General features: G+C 45.1%; 1 protein-coding gene across 2 annotated transcripts in view; it reads left to right on the top strand.

Moving 5' to 3' along the window:
* Nucleotides 1-23,676, top strand: part of F13A1 (coagulation factor XIII A chain) — a 300,639-nt gene that overhangs the window by 174,252 nt on the left and 102,711 nt on the right. The gene's annotated exons all lie outside the window — the stretch shown is intronic.

Raw genomic sequence — 23,676 nt, 5'->3', positions numbered from 1 at the left:
CCCTTCCTAGTTATGGTTCTGAGAGGGCATTTTATTTAAACAGGGAAACAAATGAGTCAATTATCTAGTCCCACACCACTCCTCTCTGCAGGCATGGAGCCCCATGAGGAATGGAGTTTATTATATTGTGGGGAAAACGTTTTCTGGGATCTTCTTGTTAAAGCATTAGGAGCACAAGTGTCTGAACTAAGTTCCTTCAAACTTGCCAAGCACGCTCACAGTGAGGGCATGTTTTAAAGGCTTCAAAACAAGCCCCTGTTTATTTGTCTGAATGCAAAACAAACAACTCCTCCCTCAAAAAATATGAAAAATATTATAACTAGTGAAAAACATCCTCTGGAAATGCCAAAGGGAAAGCAGAATTTTAGCAAACTTTTCAGAATGATTGATCTTTGGGCTGAAGTGAAGTGTCATGCAAATGGAGTAGTTTTCAGACAGTTACGAGTGAGTGAAAAGAAGGTTTTGCAATGGGCCAGATTCAGATATATTTACTGATGTTGAGTAGTACCTTACTCCTCAAGTAATTACATGAGATGACGTAATGTCAGTCAGGGTATCTGATGCAATGAAAGTTGCTTTGCAACCTTAAAAATACTGTCAGCACCATGACTATCATTTAATGTGAGAATGTAAGAGTGCCATGCTAGACTGTATCTCCTATCCACATTAAATATAGGAGGATTTTGCCCTATGCCTTTTTCATTAGAGGGAAACCGTTTCTTTTCTTACCATGCATGACAGTTTTCACTGCCAGCAACTTTATTGATCAAAGTGTAAATGAAGGTGGGGAGCTGACATTTGCTGCTCTTCCTGGAGAGAGAGGAGCACTCGCTCTGCAACCTCAACCAAGCGTGATGCTCCCCTTCTGCAGGACAGCCAGTACCCTTTTTAAGCTAAAAAAAGGGTTGTAGCACTTACAGAAGGACATTTTTAGCAACATGCCTGGGGAACTATGCCTGCAACTCCCATTAATGTTAGCACGACGTTGCACATCCATCCTAACAATGCATGCACCACTCTGAAAATTTAATCCAGCCTGGCTGAGGATCTGATCATGCATTTTTTGCTCAGGCAAAACTCCCATTACATCAATGAGAGTTTTGAATTAATAAGGAGGGCCAGAAGAACCCCTCTTTATGATACAAGATTATCCACATGTTTTTAAATGTACCGTACTTTTTAAAATTGAATATGTATTTCTAGTCATTTTTTATTCATTGCAAAAATGCTTATTTACTAATGTTTTAATACCATAGCTTCAAAAATTACACACCCCAGATCCAGTTAATAGAAATGATAGCACAAAGGGAGGAATCTAAACAGCAGCAAAGAATCCCCCCCTTTTTTTTCAATGCATAAAAAAACCTCCTAAAATATACGTTGAAACTTTGCCATCATGGAGATGTTTATTAGGTTATCAAAATATGAGGAAAAGCTATCGTCCACATGTAATCAAAGAGAGGTTTGCATGCGTGTGTGTGTTTTAACTGGGCTATTAAATATGAAAGTCCAGAATGAAGAACTCTGAAAGTGGGTCAAAGAGAAATCTTTGTCTTGAATGCATGTTGCCTTCCCTGCCCAGAATGATTTGTTTTTCCAAAGAAGATAAGTGACTCATTTGCAAGTAACTAGGGGAAAAGAACAGTCCAGGAAGCAACTTAGTGAAAACAAACTGCTCTAAGCCCTCACAATGTTGCAGGTAAAGCACAAAAGTACAGCCGTTTCAAAGCCCTAAATAGATGGATAGGCCTGCAGGTGCAAAGCATATACAATTCAAATTCCTGTTTGATAGCACTTGGTATTAGGAGGTGCACATTTCTTTAGTTATACAGGTTAGTATAATTCATTGGCATTGGTAGGAAATCGTGGATTATTTCTCAGTACATTGGGTTACCATCTTTATTCATGGCTTAGCAAAACAACAAAAAATTATAGCTAGAATTATTTCTAGGTTGCTCCATGATCACAGTTTTTAAAGGAACTATGCAATGTGAATGAGCTATAACAGTGGTTCTCAAACTAGGGCCGCTGCTTGTTCAGGGAAAGCCCCTGGTGGGCCGGGCTGGTTTGTTTACCTGCCGCGTCCGCAGGTTCAGCCGATCACGGCTCCCACTGGCCGCGGATTGCCGTCCCAGGCCAGTGGGGGCTGCAGGAAGTGGCGCGGGCCGAGGGATGTGCTGGCCGCCCTTCCTGCAGCCCCCATTGGCCTGGAGCAGCAAACCGCAGCTAGAGGGAGCCGCTATCAGCCGAACCTGCGGACGCAGCAGGTAAACAAACCGGCCCGGCCCGCCAGGAGCTTTCCCTGAACAAGTGGTGGCCCTAGTTTGAGAACCACTGAGCTAGACGATCAAAGCAATACCAGCTGTATCCCTTCCTAGTTTGGGATATCTAGTAACTGACTGGGTACAGTACCTAGGACAGTGGGATTTAATAGCCCAGGGTCAACATAAACTGTGCTACAGTCATCACCAAATCTTGCAGTGTCACTCGTTGTAAAATGTAGGGTTTGGGGCCACTGCTCTTTCTGTGGGTCATGCCAGGGAGAAAACCAGGGTAGCAACTGCAGACACTGTGAGTGTAAAGACCATAAGGTATAAAGTTCCATCACTGCATCTGAGTCTCTCATGTTGCTGCTATAATTTCAATTACCCTTGTTCTAAAGTTGTTACATTGGTTACCCGTAACATTTTTTTGATTCATTTAAAAAACGCTATGAAATCTTTTCAAAGAACTTTCATGGACTAGCCCCTCTTTATTTTTTTGACCTCAGTGTCTGTCATCTGCCAGTGTCCATACATTATTGCAGTGGTGGCATGTTATTTTCCTGACTTATGCCACATGGCATATGGTTTTGTACTGGCTCGTGAACTATAGTTTCCAGAGAAAAACAATAGCAGCTGATAGTAATGACTCCCACAGCATCCTGGAACTGTTACTGCATTTATCCTGGCCTCCTGGATTTTGACATGTGTCACAGCTGTAGTCCTGCAATGTTGCTATAAGGGTGTGTGGGTGAGTGGAAAAACTGAAAGAGCATTTGATCATGCTGCTCCCTCTTCACTGAGGAATAAATTTCCACTTAGATATTTGCTCCATGGACATTTTTGCATTAACTCAGGAAGCAATCTAGCTTTTTTTAAAGGTCCACATGTGCTGCTGGAGAAAGAAAAAGATGATTAGTGTAGATGGTTAGGTGAATGTAGAGTGGTTCTGGTCTTGTGTGCTATACCTTTAAAAGTAAGGAGTTGCCCAGGTTGTTGTCTGTGTGTGGGAGCGGGAGGGTGGCTGTGCAGCAATTCAAGATGGCTCTTACAGAGTAACATGCTGTGCTCTATCTGTGATTTTTCTCTTTCTTGCTGTAAGAAAGAAAGGGTATAAAACAAACCTTAGTTAAGCGACTATTTAACTGATTATCTGTATCATCTTTCTTAGGGTTCTTTTAATTTCAATTGCTTAACTAAAGAAAAGGAATTGAGAGTTTAATTTAGTTATATCAAGTTTTATTAACTAACCTTAACAACAGCAACTAGTAGTATAGGCTATAAGAAGGCAAAAATGGTATTGAACCAGCTAGAAAGTTGGTTGATATAACCATTCAGGTTTTTGGAATCTAATCATACAACCACAATAGAAAACAACACTTATACTCGATCTCGGGTCTTGGGAAGGTGACTTTGTTTAAAATTTTTGACTGAGTCCCTCGGAATATGGCCTCACATGTGCCAGTTGGTTATCCAAGCTGCAAAGAAAAAACAATCCAAAGCTAAATCACAAGATAATTTGATCAATTACTTACAATTCACCAAGGTCTCCTTCCCAATGGACCTTTAGTAGTCAACCCTTGTTACCTATTTCCTGATGAATGATATTAGCCCCAGGATCTGATTAATGCTCCTAACTACCTAAACTCCTACATTTATGACAGACTGTATAGACTGAGTGCAGTTCAAGAGGCTTGTACACTTGATCTGTTTTATGTTGGTATGCACCTAGAAGCTGAAAGGCTGTATGAAACCATTAATTATGGTAGACACATGTACAGTGTCCCACAATCCAAGTTCAGTTTCAAAGTTATCTTACAACAATCTTGATTGGAACCTGTTACAAAACACTGACACACACTATAACTCTGTGACAATCTTTAACACACATGCAAAAGCATGTACACTTCCTTATTAATTAGATACCCAGTTTCAGAAAATGGTCAATTGACTGATTTGAGTCATCACCCAAGAAAAAGTCTGTGTGTTACTTATCACCAGATCTTTGCTCAGCTGTCAGCTTACAGCTTTGTTATTGTTCACAACAGGAGTTGATGCTGCAAACACAGGGGGAGCGAAGGATGGACACAACTATACTCTTTTCTTGGTGTGCTAGTGGGCACCCTGTATTGTTGGAAAATAGGAAGAGACAGTTAAAGGTGTGTCTCTGAGATAGGCACTTGATGTCACCAGGAGGACTCCTGGGTGGCAGGCCGAGGACCTCAGTATTCTCCCTTCCAGGTGTCTTTGGCTTTTGGGAGCACATCTTGTCTCACCAGCTTGTGTAAGACAAAGTAGGCCAAATCTATTGATGCAACAATCTTGGGACATACCTTGAACGCTTGCTGGTTTGATCCAGTCAGCAACTTACCTCTGCAAACCGCTTTCCGTGGCCCTTTTGTGGTGCATCCCTGGGCCAGCTTTGCAGTTATGCATGCACAAGTTGCAGATTCTTCATCAACACTCTGCTAGCTGCTGAAATGTCCAGTTGAAAGTTCATGTAATATATACAAAGTCCCTCCATAGTCTCTGATGCTCCTTAAACTTGTTTTAACAGTCCATTATACAACGCAAAGTCACTTAAAGAGCTGTTGTTCTCCAGTACACCGGAACAGCTGTATACATTTTCCATTTCTGTTCTCCACATTTTAACAACAATGGTGGACTTTGGTATATATGGCTGAGCTCAGTCTGGGCATTATTAATCAAACAGTAACATTTCTGATTATTCCATTCTGTGATCAAGTGTCCTTATACACACACTATTTGGTTTCAGTTCCGTTTACTGCCTCTTTCAGCACAGGTGTATTTCACTAACTTGATAGCATAAGCATGCTTGATTGCAAACATTAGCCTTCTTCACTTTATCACTTAAACTAAAAGAAATCAATATGAACACAAGCCCTTTCTTTCTTAACAGGATTGTCCAGTTGACTTCCATTTTATGCCCATTTTAAGAATAATGTTAGATTCCAGCAAGTTCCCTATATTAATGCTGTATCTGGCACATCATATAATATTTATATTCCATATTCATTTAATGTTTAATTAATTAATTCACAGACAGGCAATAGGGAGAAGTCTCTTTATCTGCACCGGTGGTACACTCTTGCGAGAGTCTGCAGCCACTCTGAGTTCCCTCCGACTATTGAAGAAATTTGCTGTTTGATCTTGGGTTTTTATTCTCTTAGCCCAATGTTCTATCTTTTCTAAAAGGCCTTAGTGCCAGGGCAATTCTTAAATAGTAAGAACTCATAACTTTAGGGCCTTAGTTGCTATATTGTTTTCCTTCATCTGAAATACAACTCATCTGGACTGAAAGTACATCTTTTGCTCTAAATATAGTGAAAATAAAACAAGCTGTATATGAGGTCTTTCAAAAAGATTTGCTTTGATATGCCAGAGAAACCTTCAAACCTCCAGAAACAGTACATTGTTTGGCACACCTTTCCTCCAAAACTGGGACCAGGCATGTCCTATTATATAGAACATTGCAGTGCAGTTATTTACATGCTTTTGGGGGTTGCTATCCTATATGACATTTTCCTTCAATTTCTTTCCCCAGATTTAACTCAATGTCCATGACCATTTTGGTTTTACTATCCTAATCTGGAAGGCTAATGGGTTGATTGTATTTTTCTTTCAGATACGTAAATCTAGGATTCAGATGTTGAGATAACAGCAGTGGCAACTTCCTAGAAATGGCTTGTAGTGTCTTAGTTCATTTCTTCAAAGAAGGGGCACACAATGAGAGAAAGGATGGCTTTGTGATTGAAGTACTGGACTGGGATTCAACAGATTAGGGCTCATTTCCACCTTGGGCAGGTCACTTAAACTCTCTCTCTGAGCCACAGTTGCACATCTGTAAAATGGAGATAATTATACTTCCTCTCTCCCTCCTATTGTCTGCCTTTTCTACTCAGATTGTAAATCCTTTGGTACATGGACTATCCCTTACTATCTGGTTGTGCTGCACCTAGCAGAGCCGGGCCGCAGTCTTGGTTTGCATATCTGGGCATTACTGTGGCACAAATAAATAAATAATAATAGTAAGAGACCAAAGCCAACTGTGGCTGGTGCAGGAAGCTGGCGGAGACACAATGCCCGAGTGGGATCTCAGAAGGGAGTGTTATGGAGCAGACCTTGCTGTGCCTCTAAAGTGTGACCCACATTGGTGCTGAGAATCCTCTCTTCCCTGGATCCTCTCCATAGGGCTGATGAGAGTGATAGACGAGAGGGCTGGCTAATGAATAAGCAGCAGATAGGGTACACCATGCTCCTGTTCATGGGCCCAATTCTACGAGCTGCTGAGGACCCTCACCTCCCAACACTCCTGGGGAAGGGAGGAAAAGAGAGTGGAGATTTGTAGTGGACAGACCCCCACTTCCTCTGCTTTCAAAACAGGATAGCAGAGAGCAGAATTTAGCCTCTCTCTCTTTCTCCCGCTCTCTGGTGTTTGTTCACAAAATGTATCTGCGAACCCGTTGTTAACCAAGATCTAACAGCAGCCACCAGCTTCTTTCAGTCAACTTCACCGTGCTGCTAGAACTCAGAGTTTATCACCCATGTTTAACAACGGTGGGTCATATGCCCTCGCTTCTGCCACACATATATTTTTCATAAAATCTCTTCAATTTTGCGGGGGGCCCATAACTGACTTTTAGCTCTTTGCTGCCCTGTCTAATCACTGAGATGGCTCTTTTGTGAACCCTACTTTTTAAGTTGGCGATAAAGCATTTAGTAGCGCTAATGCTGCACTCAGATATGTACGACAACTTTTGTGGGGGAATCTTTTATTCTGTCTTATTTATCTTAGGGTTCTATTCTGCCATCCAACACCACAGTTTCTGTGCTCCTTTAGTGTAAAATCAATAGCAGTATCCCTAGTGGACTTCATGGAGTCTCTGGCACTGCTCCCTTTTGGGGGTCAACACTTGGTTGGGATAGGGTGTTTGGGTTTTTTATATTTTAGATCTGATTAATTTACTTTCTTCTCTTTTGGGTGAGGGCTCAGTTGAGGGCTTTTGGGTAGAAAGGGATAACAGTATTGTGGGTGCAGTGCCGTAACAAGGGCGAGGCGAGTGAGGCACTTGCCTCGGGCGCACAAAGGGGAGGGGAGCAAGGGCTCACCTCTGCTCCGCCTCCTCCCCTGAACGCTTCACCCCGCTCTGCTTCTCCGCCCCCCGCTTCCTGCAAATCAGCTGTTTGCGCGGGAAGCCTGGGAGCACAGAGAAGCAACTGGCGGCACGCTCAGGGCCAGGGAGGCGGAGGCGGAGCAGAGGTGAGCTGGGGCGGGGAGCGCAGGGCTGGCTCTAACATTTTTGCCGCCGCCCCAAGCAAAAAAAAAAGCAAGGGGGGGGAGGTGGCGCTGCCGCGGCACTGCCGCAGTGCAGCCGAAGGAGGTAGGTACGAGGGGGTGGTGGTGCGGCCAGAGCGGGGGGCAGTACGGCACAGCCGGAGGAGCGAGGCGCAAAGGGGGCGGTACGGCTGGAGGAGTGGGGGCGGCGCAACCGGAACAGTGATGGGGAGGGCGCAGCATGGCCGCAGTGTGGCTGGAGGAGCCAAAAGGGGGCACGGCTGGAGGAGCCAACGGGGGGCAGCGTGGAATGGCCGCAGTGTGGCTGGAGGAGCCAAGAGGGGGGGCGGTGCGGCTGCAGCAGCGAGGGGGGGGTGCAGCATGGCCGCAGCGCAGCCGGAGAAGCCAAGTGGGGGGCAGAGCGGCTGGAGGAGGGGGGGGCGCAGCATGGCCGCAGCATGGCCGGAGGATCCAAGGGGGGGGGCGGCACGGCCGGAGAAGCCAAGGGGGGGGGCAGCGTGGCATGGCCGCAGCGTGGCCGGAGGAGCCAAAGGGGGGCACAACCGGAGGAGCGTGGGGGGGGGAGGGTGCAGCATGGCCGTGGCGCGCCCGGAGTAGCCAAGGGGGGGGCGGCGCGGCTGGAGCAGCGAGGGGGGGCGCAGCATGGCTGCAGCATGGCTGGAGGAGCCAAGGGGGTGCGGTGCGGCCGGAGGAGCGGGGGGAGGGGGCACAGCGTGGCTGGAGGAGCGGGGGGAGGGCGCAGCATGGCCGAGACGTGTCGGGAGGAGTTGGGGAGGGGCGTGGCCGGAGGAGCATGGGGGGGTCGCAGCATGGTTGCTGCATGCCTGGAGGAGCCAAGGGGGGGCGTGGCCGGAGGAGCCAAGGGGGGTGGTGGCAAAGCCAGAGGAGGGGGGGGCGCAATTTTATATTCTTGCCTCGGGCGCAAATATAGCAAGTTATGGCTCTGTGTGGGTGTCATCCTGATGGTGAAAGGCTTTCTCAAAGAGGAAGGTTTTGCAATGTTTCCTAAAGATGGTTAGACTCTGCATTCACCTGATTTCCTCTGGGAGTTTCTTCCATAACCAGATCCCCTCAACAGAGAATGCTTTGTCCTCAGCTCTCATGCACTTAGTCGAGGGGCTTTGTGATCTGCATTAACCCAGAGAAGCACAGCTGTCATGGAGGTTCACAGACTGAATTTGATCTTTAATGTAGCTAGGGCTTGGTCCCTTATTTCATTTGTTCTTGGTAAAAACTAAAAGATATGATTCTGTGAGCAAAGAGTTTGGTTTTGTTTGCTTTTAGTCTGGATAGATGCTGTTTCGCAACAGTAGAATTCAAGCATCATTACTCATAGTGTTCTCTGGATGATACTTTACATTAAAATTCCCTCATCTGCATTTCATTTTGATTTAATAAGACAGTTATTGTATTTTAAATAAATACCAACTGCTAATTAAAAACATACTGTAGTATAACAGTGCACTGATATTTGATTACAGAAGTGTTAACTCATCAAAAAAATTTCTGTTTAAATGACACATGCAGGTAATAACTCTCCAATGAAATACATATCTTCAGAATTAATAGTGTCTTTCTTGTCTGCTAACATGCTCATTGAAATTAACAATACATTATTATATCATAAATGATTTGTATTTCTTTCAATTAATCAAGAGCCTTTCTGAAACACTGTAGTAAGACCTTTGTTATATGGATGTTTACCGTAGTTAGAAACCTTTAATGCATATTATACTTTTCATTTACATAGGACCAGATTTTCAAAGGTATTAGGTGCTTAAAGATACAGATGAGTGACTAGCAGGATTTTCAAAAGTGCCTAGTGCCCACCAATGAGAGTTATGTGCCTACGCACTTTTAAAAATCCAACTAGGCTCCTATCTGCATCCTTAGGCACCAACATACCTTTCAAAATCTGCCCAATAATGCTTTTTGTTCAGAGATCTCAGTGCTGTTTACAAAAGTTGCAAAGCATTATTAATTCACTTTGGACAGGTAAAGGAATGGAGGCATTGAGAGATTAATTGATTCATCCAAGGTTATACAAGTTACTGGAAGATGTGCATAGAATCCACATTTCCTGACTCCCAGCTGTGAGCTCATTTCTCTAGACTGCAGGAATCTGTCCCCAAATGAGGCATCTAGCATGAATCTACTATCCTGTCCCCATTAAGTACCAGAAGAAGAGCTGCCATTTGTGTTTGCATGAGCGCCCTTTCCTCTGCTAGCACCCCTCCCACCTATACCTCCCTCTCCAAAGAAATCTCCATGCTGCTTGTTCCTCATCCCTACTTTCAGCTCCCAGTCTAATCCCATCTTGCTTTTTGCTGGCCAACAAGATTATTAGGAATTTGCCTGGTGGGCACAGGGGAGTTATGTTAGAAGGATGCATAGAGGGAAGGAGTTCCAGATTGGAGAGGGGCAGGTGTGGTGGGAATTAATTCTCTCAGCCCCCCTCCATAACTAGAAACCTTCCTGCTTCCCCCAGTCCATCTGCCACAGAAAGCCCTTTAATAATAAAAGGTTTCAGAGTAGCAGCCGTGTTAGTCTGTATCCGCAAAAAGAAGAACAGGAGGACTTGTGGCACCTTAGAGACTAACAAATTTATTAGAGCATAAGCTTTCGTGGACTACAGCCCACTTCTTCGGATGCGAAGAAGTGGGCTGTAGTCCACGAAAGCTTATGCTCTAATAAATTTGTTAGTCTCTAAGGTGCCACAAGTCCTCCTGTTCTTCTTTAATAATAGTTATTCCCCATACATACATTTGGGAATGAGCTCGTTTCCTAGGCATTTATAAACAAGGCACGTGTGCAGTCTTTCCGATATATACGATCAGTTGAGGCACATGTAGTTGGGGATCAATTGTACTTCTTAAAATAGACTCTTTGGAAAGCGCTGGATTTCCAGAGCATATCTGGACTACTCACAATGGAAAAAATAGAATTATTTGCAGTGTTGCCTACCTGGGGCCTTGTTCTCCCCCCACACAGAACACAAGTCATCTCCATTGTATTCAGTGAGAATGACTAGTATCCTTTGGGGCATGGGGGAAATCAGGCATCTGGTGCTTATTATCATCCCTTAATTTCACTGAGCTCAACATACAGTGTGACATAAGGAGGAGACAAGGCCCTGAAGATGAAGAGATGGCAAGCAGCCTGTGCCACGTTGTCTGGGAATCCACCGCTAAAACGCTCCATACAATTAAAAAATGTTTGCTCACAAGTGAGGGTTTTTTTAAGAACAAGATTCTGTGATGTGGAGACGATTGCACAGTTCTTTCAATTGCCTGTTCATAAGTGTCTAAAAGCCTTAACAAACAGTGGAAGATTTAAGCTTTATAGGAAACCACCCCTTTATATTTAGAAGTAAACTCTCTTAAAAAAACAACAACAAGAAAACAGCTATTTATTTCCAGCGTCTAAGTAAATTTAAATGAATGCGACTATAAAAGCACAAGATTTCAAGACATTTCTACTATATGTTCTTACTAATTCTGAGCTCTTATTTTCCAACACAATTCCCTTCATCCTGTTGTAGCACCCTTCAACCCACTGTCCCCTAATGAATCCAACAGACATGAACTGGGAGTATAGCAAGGTGTGGTTTTCTGAGTATTCACTGCAGAGATTTCTAATTACTGTGGGGTTTAGCCGAGCAGCAGAGTACAAGCTTATACCATGACTCATATGCTGTAAAGCCAGTGCTAAGCACTGTATATAATTAAGACAGCGTTATAGCAGCTAGATCACACATCTTTTTTTTGGAATGTTTACAGTCCTGAAAATGTGTAATATTTTCAGAGCTCTCAGGTGTGAAGACTGTTAAGATATCTTGGTGACTCCATGCATCTGAAGAAGTGAGTTTTTTACCCACGAAAGCTTATGCCCAAATAAATCTGTTACTCTTTAAGGTGCCACCAGACTCCTCATTGTTTTTGTGGATACAGACTAACACGGCTACCCCTCTGATACTAGGTTTAGACCATCATTTTGATTATTCCAGATGTTTCCCTCCATGTATTTAAGGCATCTTCAGAAGAGCTATGTTTTACTGAGAACAAAAAATGGCCTTTATACCCTTTCCAAGGATTTGATATTGTCAGTGCCCACAAAGCTCTCATTTTTGTTGTGCATATTTCTGAAAGAAGTGCTTGAAACATTTGCATTACAAGTAGCATGCATGGCTAATTATATATTTACTTTTGAAATCAGTAGAAAGAGCTTAGAAGTGTGAAACCTGACAGCCATGAATTCAGCATTTGAGGATAGCACTAGTTGGCCACTGGGCCTGTTTGTGCTGCCATGTTGTTAGCTGTAGTTAGGTGAACAATTCATAGCAAGCATAAAAATTCAGCTAATTCGTTTTCCTTCAAATACATGGCTGTCAGGTCTGATCCAAGAACTTTTTTTTTCTTGTGGATTGGCTTATCTAAGAAACGAGATTGGAAAGGATTCCCTGGCAAGAGTCATATCTTGGGTCCAGTTGCTTTGGAATCTAAGTTACTGGATCCAAAAGCTAAATGCGAGGAGCCAACCTCCCAGCCTAAGAGGAAGGATCCACCCACCTCATATCTGAGGGTTGGCACCAATAGATAGAGATGATATCATCACCCAGATCCATCTCCACCACTTCAGATGGTGCCAACCACAATGATTTTGCTGGTTGCAAAAGTCCAGCAAGATTATAAGGTTACATCTACACTGCAATAAAATGCCTTCAGCACAGCCGTGGCAGGCCCAGGTGCGCAGACTTGGGCTTTCAGGGCTCAGGCTGCAGGGCTAAAAATTGCTGTGTAGACATTCAGACTGGGCTGGAGCCCGGATTCTGAAACACTGTGAGGGGGGTGAGTCTCAGAGCCCAGAATCCATCCCGAGCCTGAACATCTACACCTCTATTTTTAGCCCCACAGCCCAACCCCTGTGAGCCCGAGCCAATTGACTCAGGCTCGGAGACTCAGTGCTGCGGGATTTTTATTTCAGTGTGGCTGTACAGTAAGAAAGAAGCCTCCTGGATGTCCCAAGAATGACTAATATTGGGCACACTGCTTTTTCTATGGACACTGAAGGAATGTTCAGTATTTGTGATGTTCTATCCACTATCTTATGGAATAGTATAGCATCTTATGGAGGAGAAGAACCTGATGTCACCCCTACACTTTCCTCTGTTGATGTTACTTCTCCTCAGTTCAGATCAGACTCCTGAGGTTGTGTATTTGTTCCTTCTCTCTCAGTAAAGTGTATTGCACAGTCATCGGGGACCGGTCTCTTCTCTGTGTTGTAGCACCAGATCCATTTTCTTTGGATCTGAGGGCTGGAATCCTTCTTGGAGCCATGCTGGGGAAGACTTCCTCAAATAAAAGGGACAGTCTTGGTATTGCACTGGGGAAGGCTTACCCATGGTGAAGCTTGCCATTCGACCAAAATCCCATATTTAGCTCTGGTTGTAAAACCTGGTGTGTCTAGATCTTGAGCATATCCTTGTCTGGAAGAAAGTTCGTACTTGTGGTTAAGTACCCCGGTTCTGGTTCAGTGTCCAATTGTGGATCCATTCTTGGTTCTGACAGTATCCGAGAAATCAGAAGTCGTGGTTGAATAAATGAGATAGGTGGAACATTTTTATTTGGCGATTCCAATGGGTTTGGAGTGGAGGGGTAGAGGTGAGATTCATATCTCTTCCAGCCTCCTTTTCTCCAGAGGAGGACCATTAATATGGCTAGAGGCCAGCAGGATCTTTGAACTCTCCAATCCAATGGTGGTAGAAACTGCACTTCAGAGATCAAAGGAGGAACAATTTCATTCTACACCAGCTGACAAGGAAGGTAAAAGACTGGATTATGGGGAAGAAAAAATCTTTTTGTCAGCTACTCTTGACATAAAAGTATCAAACTATTAGGCAGTTATGGCATGCTAACAGTACCCTCCCTGAAGAAAAATGGCAACATTTATAAAGAATTTCCAAGATGACCTGAGGAAACGAGCAAATGCAATCTTGGGGGAAAGGGCACAATGTTGCCAAACATGGATTAAGAGCATCCTTTGACTCTTTGGACACTTCCACCAGAACTGTGGCCACAGCCATATCTTTGAGATGCCTCACATGGCTGAGTTCAGCAGGACTTCCACCAGAGACCAGGATGCAAACTAAGGATCTCCCATTTGAGACGCAGCAGGCTAATTAGCTCAAAGACAGATATGATTCTAGAATGCACAAAGAATACTAAATCTATGGCAATGTCCTTAATGGTTTTTCCAGTCTGTCAGAAGGAGCTTTGGAGCACCTGTATTTAGGGATCAAAGACAATACCCTCTTTCTTCCTCCTCAGCCTATTTTTATCAAAGGTGGCATTACTATCAGCACCATAATCCTTCTCAGCAACAGCAATTGCAGAGAAACTCTTTAAACTCCATAGTAGGAGAAAATCCTCAACCACATCATCTTCTGGACCTCAACTACGGGCTCACATTTGACATGAGGACAGAGAGATACAATCCAGTTGTGACGGTGCAGGACTCACCCCTGCAGCACCTCCTGCTGGTTGTCTCTGGGAATTAGTTCATCCAGCCTCCGGAGCACCCTCTGCAGGCCGGTGCCCCGCTGTCGCTTGGCCCCCGTGTCCCTCCCAGGACCCCGGTGCCCTTTTATCTGGGGTGCTGCCCCCTGACCGTACACGCCTCAGTCTCGGGGTCTCCCCTCCCCGGGGAACCCCCACCCACTATCCCCACCTCGCCTTAGTATAAGGCTACTGCCAGTCATTGTCTAGCCTCTGCGCCCTGGGGCAGACTGCAGTATCAGCCTACTCATCACCGGCAAGGTTGGGTTTGGACCTGCTGCCTTTGACTACCCCGGGCTGACCTCTGCAACCCCCAGTACCCATTGGCCTTCTGCTAGGCTGCAGCCTGGGGCTTTCCAGGCTGGAGCTCCCGAGCTCCTCTGCCCTGCTTCACTCAGGTATTCTGCTCAGGTCCCTGCAGCCAGGTCCCTCCCTCTCAGAAGCTAGAGGGAGTCTGCTGAGCTCCTGGCTCCCAGCCTCTTATATAGGGCAAGTTGAGGCCTGATTGGGGCGTGGCCCAGCTTCGGCTGCTTCCCCAATCAGCCTATTAGCTGCTTTCCCTGCCACAGCCCTCTCCCAGGGCTGTTTTAAGCCCTTAGGGCAGGAGCAGGGTAACCATCCGCTACACCAGTCCTATTCCACTTGGGGACCACCCGTTCCAGTTCTGTCACCACTGGCAATCTATAATATCAGACAGGTGGATTCTAGAAATTGTTCTCAGTGTATACTCTATCCAAATTCAAAACCTCCCTCCTTCCAACCCCCGCTACCATCCCTCTTCAAGGACCCATCTCACGAGAGCCTGTTATAAGAACAGGGGCTATAGAGGAAATTCCACATGAGTACAGAGGGAAAGGATTTTATTTAAAGATACTTCCTAATACCAAGAAAGGATGGGAGTTTTCATCTCATTTTAGTTTTCAGGAAACTAAATTCATTAATCAGCAAGTTCAGCTCTGCATGTTGTGTCTATCATTCATAATCCCTTTCTTTTCTATACAGGGCTTGTTTGCAACTCTGGATCTGAAGGATGCATATTTTCATATTTCAATAAGACCTCCCCATCAAAAATACCTACATTTCATGATGGGAAAGGACCACTTTCCATACAAGGTCCTCCCCTTTGGTCTTTCTACTGCCCTGTGGGTTTTTACAAAGTACCTCTCTGTAGTTGCTGCATATCTGAGGAAGCAAAGGACCTTCATCTGTGCTTATCTACATGATTGACTAGTCAATGCATCACTCAGAGAGATGTTATTATCAGTGATAATGCAAATATGCTCCCTCTTCGTCAATCTGGGGTTGTGAATAAACTGGGAAAAGTTGCTCCTGGAACCCACTCAGACGACTGTATTCATAAGGGCTACATTGGACTCGATAGCAGCCGAGCTTTTTTTCCCACAAGAGAGAGAGGTAAAAATAAAGTGGGTGATATCTCTACTTCCACAATCCCTGGAGCAGATAATCTTCTCCTGCAGACTACTGGGTCTCAAAGCCTCACTGTGTCTGTGGCTCCTTATGCTCAACAACAAATGAAAGTTGTACAGCAATGGCTAGCAAGCAATTACAGACCCTGCATATACAGCATGTGTCAAAAATTGGTGGTTCCTGGGAAGCGTTATGAACACTAATAGTGGTATACACTATATCAGAATGTTATGGTGGGGATACCTTTTCATCCTCTGATACCTTCAATAATAGTCACTTTGGATGCATCCAGTCTAGGTTGGGGTGTCCATGTCAGCAACAGTGTCACAATAAGAGGTCATCGGCCTCCCTCAGAGAGGAAGATGCATATTAACGTACTGGAAATGAGAGCCATCAGAGAGGCTCTAAAGTCATTTTTGCCACAAATCCATTACAGTTCAGGTAGCAATAGACAATCGAACTGCCATACTATCTGAATAAGCAGGGGTTGCTCATTCCCCTCAGTTATGCAAGGAGGCAATAGGCCTTCGGGATTGATGTATAGCGATGATATTTACCTGGTGGCCATTCATTTAGAAGGAAAAAGTAACATTCTTGTGGATCATCTAATCTGAAAACCTTTGCAAATGCACGAAAACTACTGTGGTGAAAGAAAACTTCAAATTGTGGGGACAACCAACCATCGACCTCTTTGCATCTAAAACCAATCAGACATGTTTAAGATTCTGCTCAAGAGCAGGGAGAGACAAGGGATCTATCTCAGACACATTTCTGATAGACTAGGGACAGGATCTCCTACATACATTTCTACCTTTCCTTCTCATTCTGAAGGTGATGAAAAAAATAAAACAGGATAGAGCTGAGATAATTTTAATAATCCCAGTTTAGATCCAGCAAGAGTGGTATCTGGACATTCACCTGTCCAGGGAAGTATACAGACTCCTGTCACTATCCCCAGACTTACTGTCACAACAGCAAGGGACAGAGTTCTCACCTGGATTCTCAGTCACTTCACCAAACAACATGGGCAATAGGACTTTGAGACACTTGAAATAGTCCTGTTCCTTAGAATCCACATGGAGATGTTATGCACATAAACAGAAAATATTTTTATTATGGGCAAACAGTAGTAATATGTAGATCCCTATACAGCAGCTATGTAGTATATTTTAGAGTATTTGCTCCATCTTAAAATGTCTGGTTTCTCATTGTCATCCAGAAGGGTTCATCTCTCAGCTATTTCTGCACACCATGTCCCTGTAGATAATAAACCAGGGTTTGTTCAGGATATAGTAATGAAATTCTTAAGAGAGCTTACGTTCTATCCACCACTTAAATGTCCTGTATCATCCTGGGATCTAAATATAGTGCTTACTCAATGTATGCAACACCCTTTGGAGGAATTTATGCTATTCTACTTATCCATTAAGATGACATTTCTCATAGCTATCGCCTCAGCAAGGAGAATAAATGAACTACAAGCCCTAATGTCTGAACCAATGTTTACTATCTTCCATAAAGACAAAGTAGTGCTACACTCTCATCCTAAATTCTTACCTAAGGTAGTTTCTAAATTCCATATTAATCAAACAGTTAATTTACTGGTATTCTTTTCTAAACCACGTAGTCATATGGGAAAGACCCAAGTACACATGCTTGATGATGAGAGCTTTACTCTATTAGTTAGAGAGAATCCAACAGTTTAGACAATCGCCCAACCTTTTCATTTGTTACACAGAGAGAAGGAAAGGTCTGGTTATCGCTACACAAACATTGTCTAAACGAGTTAGACTTTTGGATACAGAAGGCATATTAGTCTCTGCTCCCTGAAAACAATGAGATCTCATTCTGCTAGAGCAAAGGAAGCCACTATGGCATTCAGCAGACACATTCTGCTAGTTGAGATTTGTAGAGCAGCTACATGGAGCTCCATTTGTGCTTTTACCAAACACTGCTCTTTAGATTTAGAGTCTAGATCAGATGCACAATTTGGTAAAGCAGTTCTCCAATCTTTATTATATTAGGACTTCACAGACCACCTTCCTAGGATAGGTGTACTGCTAGCCAATCTCTGCCAGGAGTGGCAATATGGAGAGGTCACTTGAAGAAGACATGAAGGTTACTTACCTGTTACCTGGAGTTCTTCAAGACAGACTCTGCATATTCATGGTCCCCATCCACCTTCCCCTCTTCCTTGGATCCTAAACACTACAAAGGACGTGGGATCAGGAGGGAAGCGACTAAGGTGACCACAGCCCCATGCTGCTTTATACCTCCAGCCTCAGAATGTTTGCTGAGGGAAGAGGGGGGATGGGTACCTGAGTGCTCCAACAAGCACTGCTAGCTAAGGTTCTACCATCTAGCCTGTACTGGTTGGAGGACCCCAGGAGTGTGACTATGCAGAGCCCATCTCGAAGAACTCTGGTTACAGATAAGTCACCTTCATTTACTGGAGCACCTGGTGAAGATGCAAGCAAACATAACATCCAACCCATGTTTATCAACAGCATTTGATGATCCTTACTTTTGTGTATGCTGAGCCACCAGCCAATGTTCTTGAGTCTGGAAGAACAATACAGAGGTATGTGAAACAACTGAAGGGAACTTTAGGAAAAGATGTGTCAGTTGCCTTTCCTACTTTGCTCACATAATTAATACAATGGTGTTTTCCTGATGACTTTCTAACATATTGTTGAAAGAATAAAAACAAAACAATAACATTTTGGAAAGAAATCTAAGTGTACTCCTACGCATATGGGATAAAATGGCTTAAAATGAAAATAGTTAAAAATTGCATTTATGATAAATAGTATCAGTGAAAGTTCACAAAATTAATACTGAGTTTACAGTTGAGAAAAAGACTTTCAGCATGGAACTCTGTGCCTTGAAAGAGTCCTGTTGAAGTCAATGGGGGGAATCCACATGAGGGCATGTATCCATGCTGGTGGGTTCAATTGCCAGATTGGGTAGGGTTACCATATTTGAACATTCAAAAAAGAGGACACTACTCTGGGGCGGGGGGAGGGAGAATGGTATTTACACCAGTAGCTACCAACTCGTGTTGTATTAATGTGTTATTATACTGTTATATATTCTGTCTGCTACATGTCGTCTATATTGAGTATATATAAGAAAAAATTATGTGGCCTCCTCACCCTCCTGCCCGCTGCTGGCTCCCTTGCCACTCGCCTCTTCACCGCCCCCTCGCCCACCACTGGCTCACTGCTCGCCTCTTCATCCTCCCCGCTCGCCACTTGCCTCCTCACCTGCCCGCCAGCCAGCCAGCCAGCCACTGGCTCCCTCGCTGCTCACCTCTTCACCACCACCACCCCCCGCGCTCGCCTACTCACCCCCCCACCCGCTGCTGGCTCGTTGCTTGCCTCTTCACCCTGTCCCGCTCACCTACTCACCTCTCCTGTCACAGGTCCCTCTGGCTCCTAGGATCGGGGCAGCCGAGGGGTCTCCACGGGCTGCGCCCGCCACAAGCGCGAGTTCTGTGGCTCCCATTGGCTGGGAAAAGCACCAATGAGAGCTGCCAGCGCCGCAGAGTGGGACTTGCAGGCGCCAGCAGCGCACAGAGAGCCCTCCGCCCACCACCCCCCTGACCCGACCCTAAGAACCAGAGGGACCTGCCGGGGGGGCGAGGTGGGGAGTCCCAGCGGTGCTTACCTGGGGTGGCTCCCGGGAAGCATCCAGCAGGTCCCTCTGGCTCCTAGGGTCGGGTGGGGGGGCGGAGGGCTCTCTGCCCGCTGCCAGCGCCTGCAAGCCCCACCCCTGCAGCTCTGATTGGGCAGGAGGGAGCCGGTGCAGCATGCAGAGACCCCCTCGGCCTCTGTGCCTAGGGGCTGCCCACACTGCTGGCAGGCGGGCGCCGGGAGCTGCCCCAGGAAGCGCCGCCAGCGAGCCCCGGGACTTTGGTGCGCGCGGTGAGGTGAGTGGTCCCTGATATCAGGACAAAGGACGTTCCGACCAATGTGGCAAAATCCCAAATGTTTTTAGATATTTAAAAATTCCTCCCAGACGGCGATTTAAGAACCAAAAAGCCGGACATGTCCGGGAAAATACAGACGTATGGTAACCCTAGGATTGGGGCCTAAAACTTTAGGCAAGAAATGATGAGAGATAGTGACAAACAATAGGGCTGGAGCAGGGCACTGTAAGGACAAGGGCTATAGTAGTGAGATTATTAAGTTACTGAGGTTGTTGTTTACACATCTTGGTGGCTTATTATACAGCTGAGTCAATAATTGATTTTTCAGTTTGATGGCCAAACTGAAAAATCTGAAAAAAAATGATTTGTTTCAAACCGAAACTGATTTTTTTTCCTGCTGAACCAAAAAAGAAAGTTTTGTTTGGGTTGAACGAAACATTTCAATTGTCATTTCAAATAAAGATTTCAAAACACAATGTCGATTTGAAGCATTTTCTAAATGAAATGGTGATTCAAAATGAAGAGGTGTGCCAAAAAATGCTGAACAATGAAATCATAAACTACTGGAAGTGTAGGCAAATGCAAAGTCATTAGTATGGGCTAATTAATACAATCAGTGCCCATTTAGGGCACCACATTTAATGGAGGTTCGCAGGAGAAGTGCTGACCGTGCCATGAACTAACTGCCCTGACCGAAACCATTTATAATCACCCGTAGGGGTTCTGTTTGCCTGTTTCTCCATAAAGAATGTGTTTTTGTTCTGTCTCAGCTGTGTGTAGTGGGCAACACTGCATCACTGTAGCAAAGAGATGAGGGAGGGCATTTGAAGTACCATCTGCAGGTAACTCAGAGACAGCCTTTTAGATGAAGAAATGATATAGAAAGAGCTAGGTGGGTGATGAAAAGAGGAGCACCTAAGGGTAAGAGGAAAAATGCATTCTTTTTTTAAAACACCAAAGTATACAGGGCCAACCGTGAGAGTTGGAGCATAAACAAACAGCTTTGTGAAGGAATGAACTTCAGTTAATCAAACAACTGACTCATTGTAATAACCCCGTCATATAAAGGTGATGTAGTTTGTATGCTACTGTGTATTTTGTCAATAAATTTGTGGAAGCACTGCAGCACAGTTTTGAGAAATAGGTACATGGGGAGAGTTTAGGATACATTTGTTAGATTATCCTTCGCAAACCATAGTGCAGAAGATTACAGTGGGAACAGGAAAGAACTTGCTGACTTTGTAAAAATCAAAGCCTGCAGCTTGCACACATCCATAATTATGAAACAACTGTTAAAAATGTGGATAATGATTCAAAAGTTCATAGTTTAAAAAAAAATTACACAACAGTGAAACAGCACCTCCTTTCAATTCCTTATGACTAAGGCTGCATGTTTGTCACAGAGGTCATGGATTCTGTGACTTTCTGCAGAGATAGCAGCAGCAGTTTGGGTGTGTGGGAGAGGGCTCAGGGCAGGGGCAGAGGGTTGGGCTGCATAGTAGCGCTTACGTGGGGGGCGGGTGGCTCCCCGGCTCCTACCAGTATATCCCTGCAGCTCCTAGGTGGAGGGGCTAGGGGGGCTCCGCGCATTGACCACGCCCACAGGTGCTGCCCCCACAGCTCCCATTGGCTGCAGTTCCCAGCCAATGGGAGCTATGGAGACGGCACTTGTGGCAGGAGCAGCGTGCGGAGCCCCCCTAGCCGCCCCAGGAGCTACAGGAACCTGCCGCTTGGAGTTGGGTAGGGTGCCTACCAGCCCTGCCAACCCTCCCCCCCAGCACCAGTGGGGATCCCAGGCTGTGTGCTGCTGCCCACCCCCCTCCCAGCTTCAGCGGGGGCCCGGGTTGCACACTGCCGCCCGCCTCCCACCCCAACACCCGCAGCCCCCCGGCCCAAGTTTTAGTTAGGGGTATATAGTAAAAGTCATGGACAGGTCAACCATGACCTATCCATGACTTTTACTAAAAATACCCATGACTAAAACCTAACAACCCTCCAGATCAACAACCGACAACAAACCAACTATCTCAGATGTTACAATTGGGATGTTTACAACTCACCCTTGCACCTCCTTCTTAAACTGCACACTTCCTTAATTAATAAATTACTCTGTACAAAGATGCTGGTCAGTGCTGGAACAGAAAGATGGTCAACACCCACTTTGATAACTGTCCTTAGGAGAAGCCAAAGAAGCAGTTTCACTAGACTCTTCCATAATATAGTTGGAGTGTGTAGAGATAGCTACAGCAAAGGTTGCTTCCATCTTTCCATCAGATATGTACATTTTATGGCCCTGAGTCAGCTAAGCACATCAATGGGATTCAAGCAGGTGTTTAAGGGTATGTCTACACTGTAGTGTAAGCCCAGGGTCTGAACTCAGGCTCAAGCCTAACGCCTCTTCCATCTACACACAAATCATGTTAACCCAGGGCTCAGACCCAGGTCCCCATTGGGGTGGATGGTCTGAGCTTAAGTCAAGCCAGGACTCAGGGTCCAAGCTCTATTGCTTTGCAGTGTAGATACAGCCACACTGGATTTGTGCTCTGGGAGTCCACCAAAAGCATCCCACAATCTCACGGGCCAACTGTCTTTGTCCTCTGGAAAGTCAAGTTTGGTGGATAGTCAAGTTTTCTCATGCTACACTATGTACAAAGGGCTAAAGCCTTTGAGGAGGGCGCAAGGAAGTTTGGGGTATGGATGGTTGGACTTGGGCCTTCATAATGCAGTGTAAATGCTGGAGCCTCACGTTGGGACCCAGGGTTCAACCGTTCCTAAACTGGGGTCACAAATGAATATAGATGCTCAAACCCTAGATTAACAAATCCAGGGTCTGCTAACATGAGTTCTACTAATCCTGGACTTACTTTGCAGTGTAGACATACCCTGCATGGGAGAGGATTACTCACATGCTTAACTTTAAAAATGAAGAAAAAATTCTTTCTCTGTATGGAAAAAAGTCACATTGACTTCACCTGGCTTTGGATCAGGCCTGTGAAGGCTGCTCCTGGGAAACTGCCGTTGACTCATTGGTTTCCAGCAGTTTACAGTGGAGTAGCAACTTCACAAAGAAGAGTGCTCTATCACCAGACTTTACAGTGCATCATTAATTACATTCAATGGCAGTAAATGAAAACCAGGGCTTTCTGTTCTCCATTTACCCTACTGCATCACCCCTGATGTCAGTAGATTTGAGCCATCCAGCTGCTGCTCCACAGGAAGGTAAATTAAGGTCAGTACAGGCTAATAGGTGAGGAAGAGTCATTCCTAGGAAGTCGCGGCAAGGAGAAAACACCTGCCATCTGGAGCTGTCATAAGCATGAATTTGCATCACTCCCCCCAAAATAAATAAATTGCAATCTAGAGAACATTACGCTCCCTGGATGCAAAGCCCCACTGCTGTTGCAAATGTGGTCTCTCTGCTTTCAGTGTCATTACCAGTCATGTGAAAGCTCCCCAGAGGTCTCCTGAAAGATGGGAATGGGCACAGAGGGGTATTGCAACCACCAGGAGTTTAAGCACTACGGATTGAATGTGATTGTGCCACTCCGTCCGTTTGCTCACCCTCTGTGACTGAAAGCTTTCCTCCCAGCTCTGACAGCGCCACAGCCACTTGGGGAAGTGCATGACTTCCTCTGGGGGCTGAATTTTTTATTTGTGTTGCAGGCCCCTGATAGACACGGCATATCAGCAATATTTATATCAGCTTTTGTAATGTCAGTGCAGCAGCCACAATTCAGGGAACTGGAATGCTGGATAGTGAGCCATAGTATACAGAAATCATAGACTAGAAACAAATGCAACCATCCCCAGACAATCCTCTGTTGTCCCAAGGCAATGGCAGCATGTACTGGTTCCTAATACTGTTAGGATGATGCCCATTATTCATGTGGGGGGGACAGAGAAAGGGGATTCTGTTGCAGTTTATAAAACTAAAAGACCCTCGGCCCTGATTGTATCCTGTCTCCTCTTGTGTTGTCATTTACGTCTGTGCAAAGTGGGCGTAAAGCCACCACCACTCATGTAAGTCAGCAGAGAATTCTGACTAGTTGGCATTTTACACCCACATTGCATGCAGTGTATGACACAAGGTGCAAAGCAAGGAGCTGAGAATTCCAATTTGCATCCAGGGAGTGGGGAATTCCCATTTTCAGATGAACAGGCTGATAATAATAATTAATGGAGATA

The sequence above is a fragment of the Chrysemys picta genome, chromosome 2 (assembly GCF_011386835.1).
Source record: "Chrysemys picta bellii isolate R12L10 chromosome 2, ASM1138683v2, whole genome shotgun sequence".
Classification (NCBI taxonomy): Eukaryota; Metazoa; Chordata; order Testudines; family Emydidae; genus Chrysemys; species Chrysemys picta.
The sequence above is the reverse complement of the archived record's forward strand: the minus strand, read 5'-3'. Positions and strand labels throughout refer to the sequence as shown.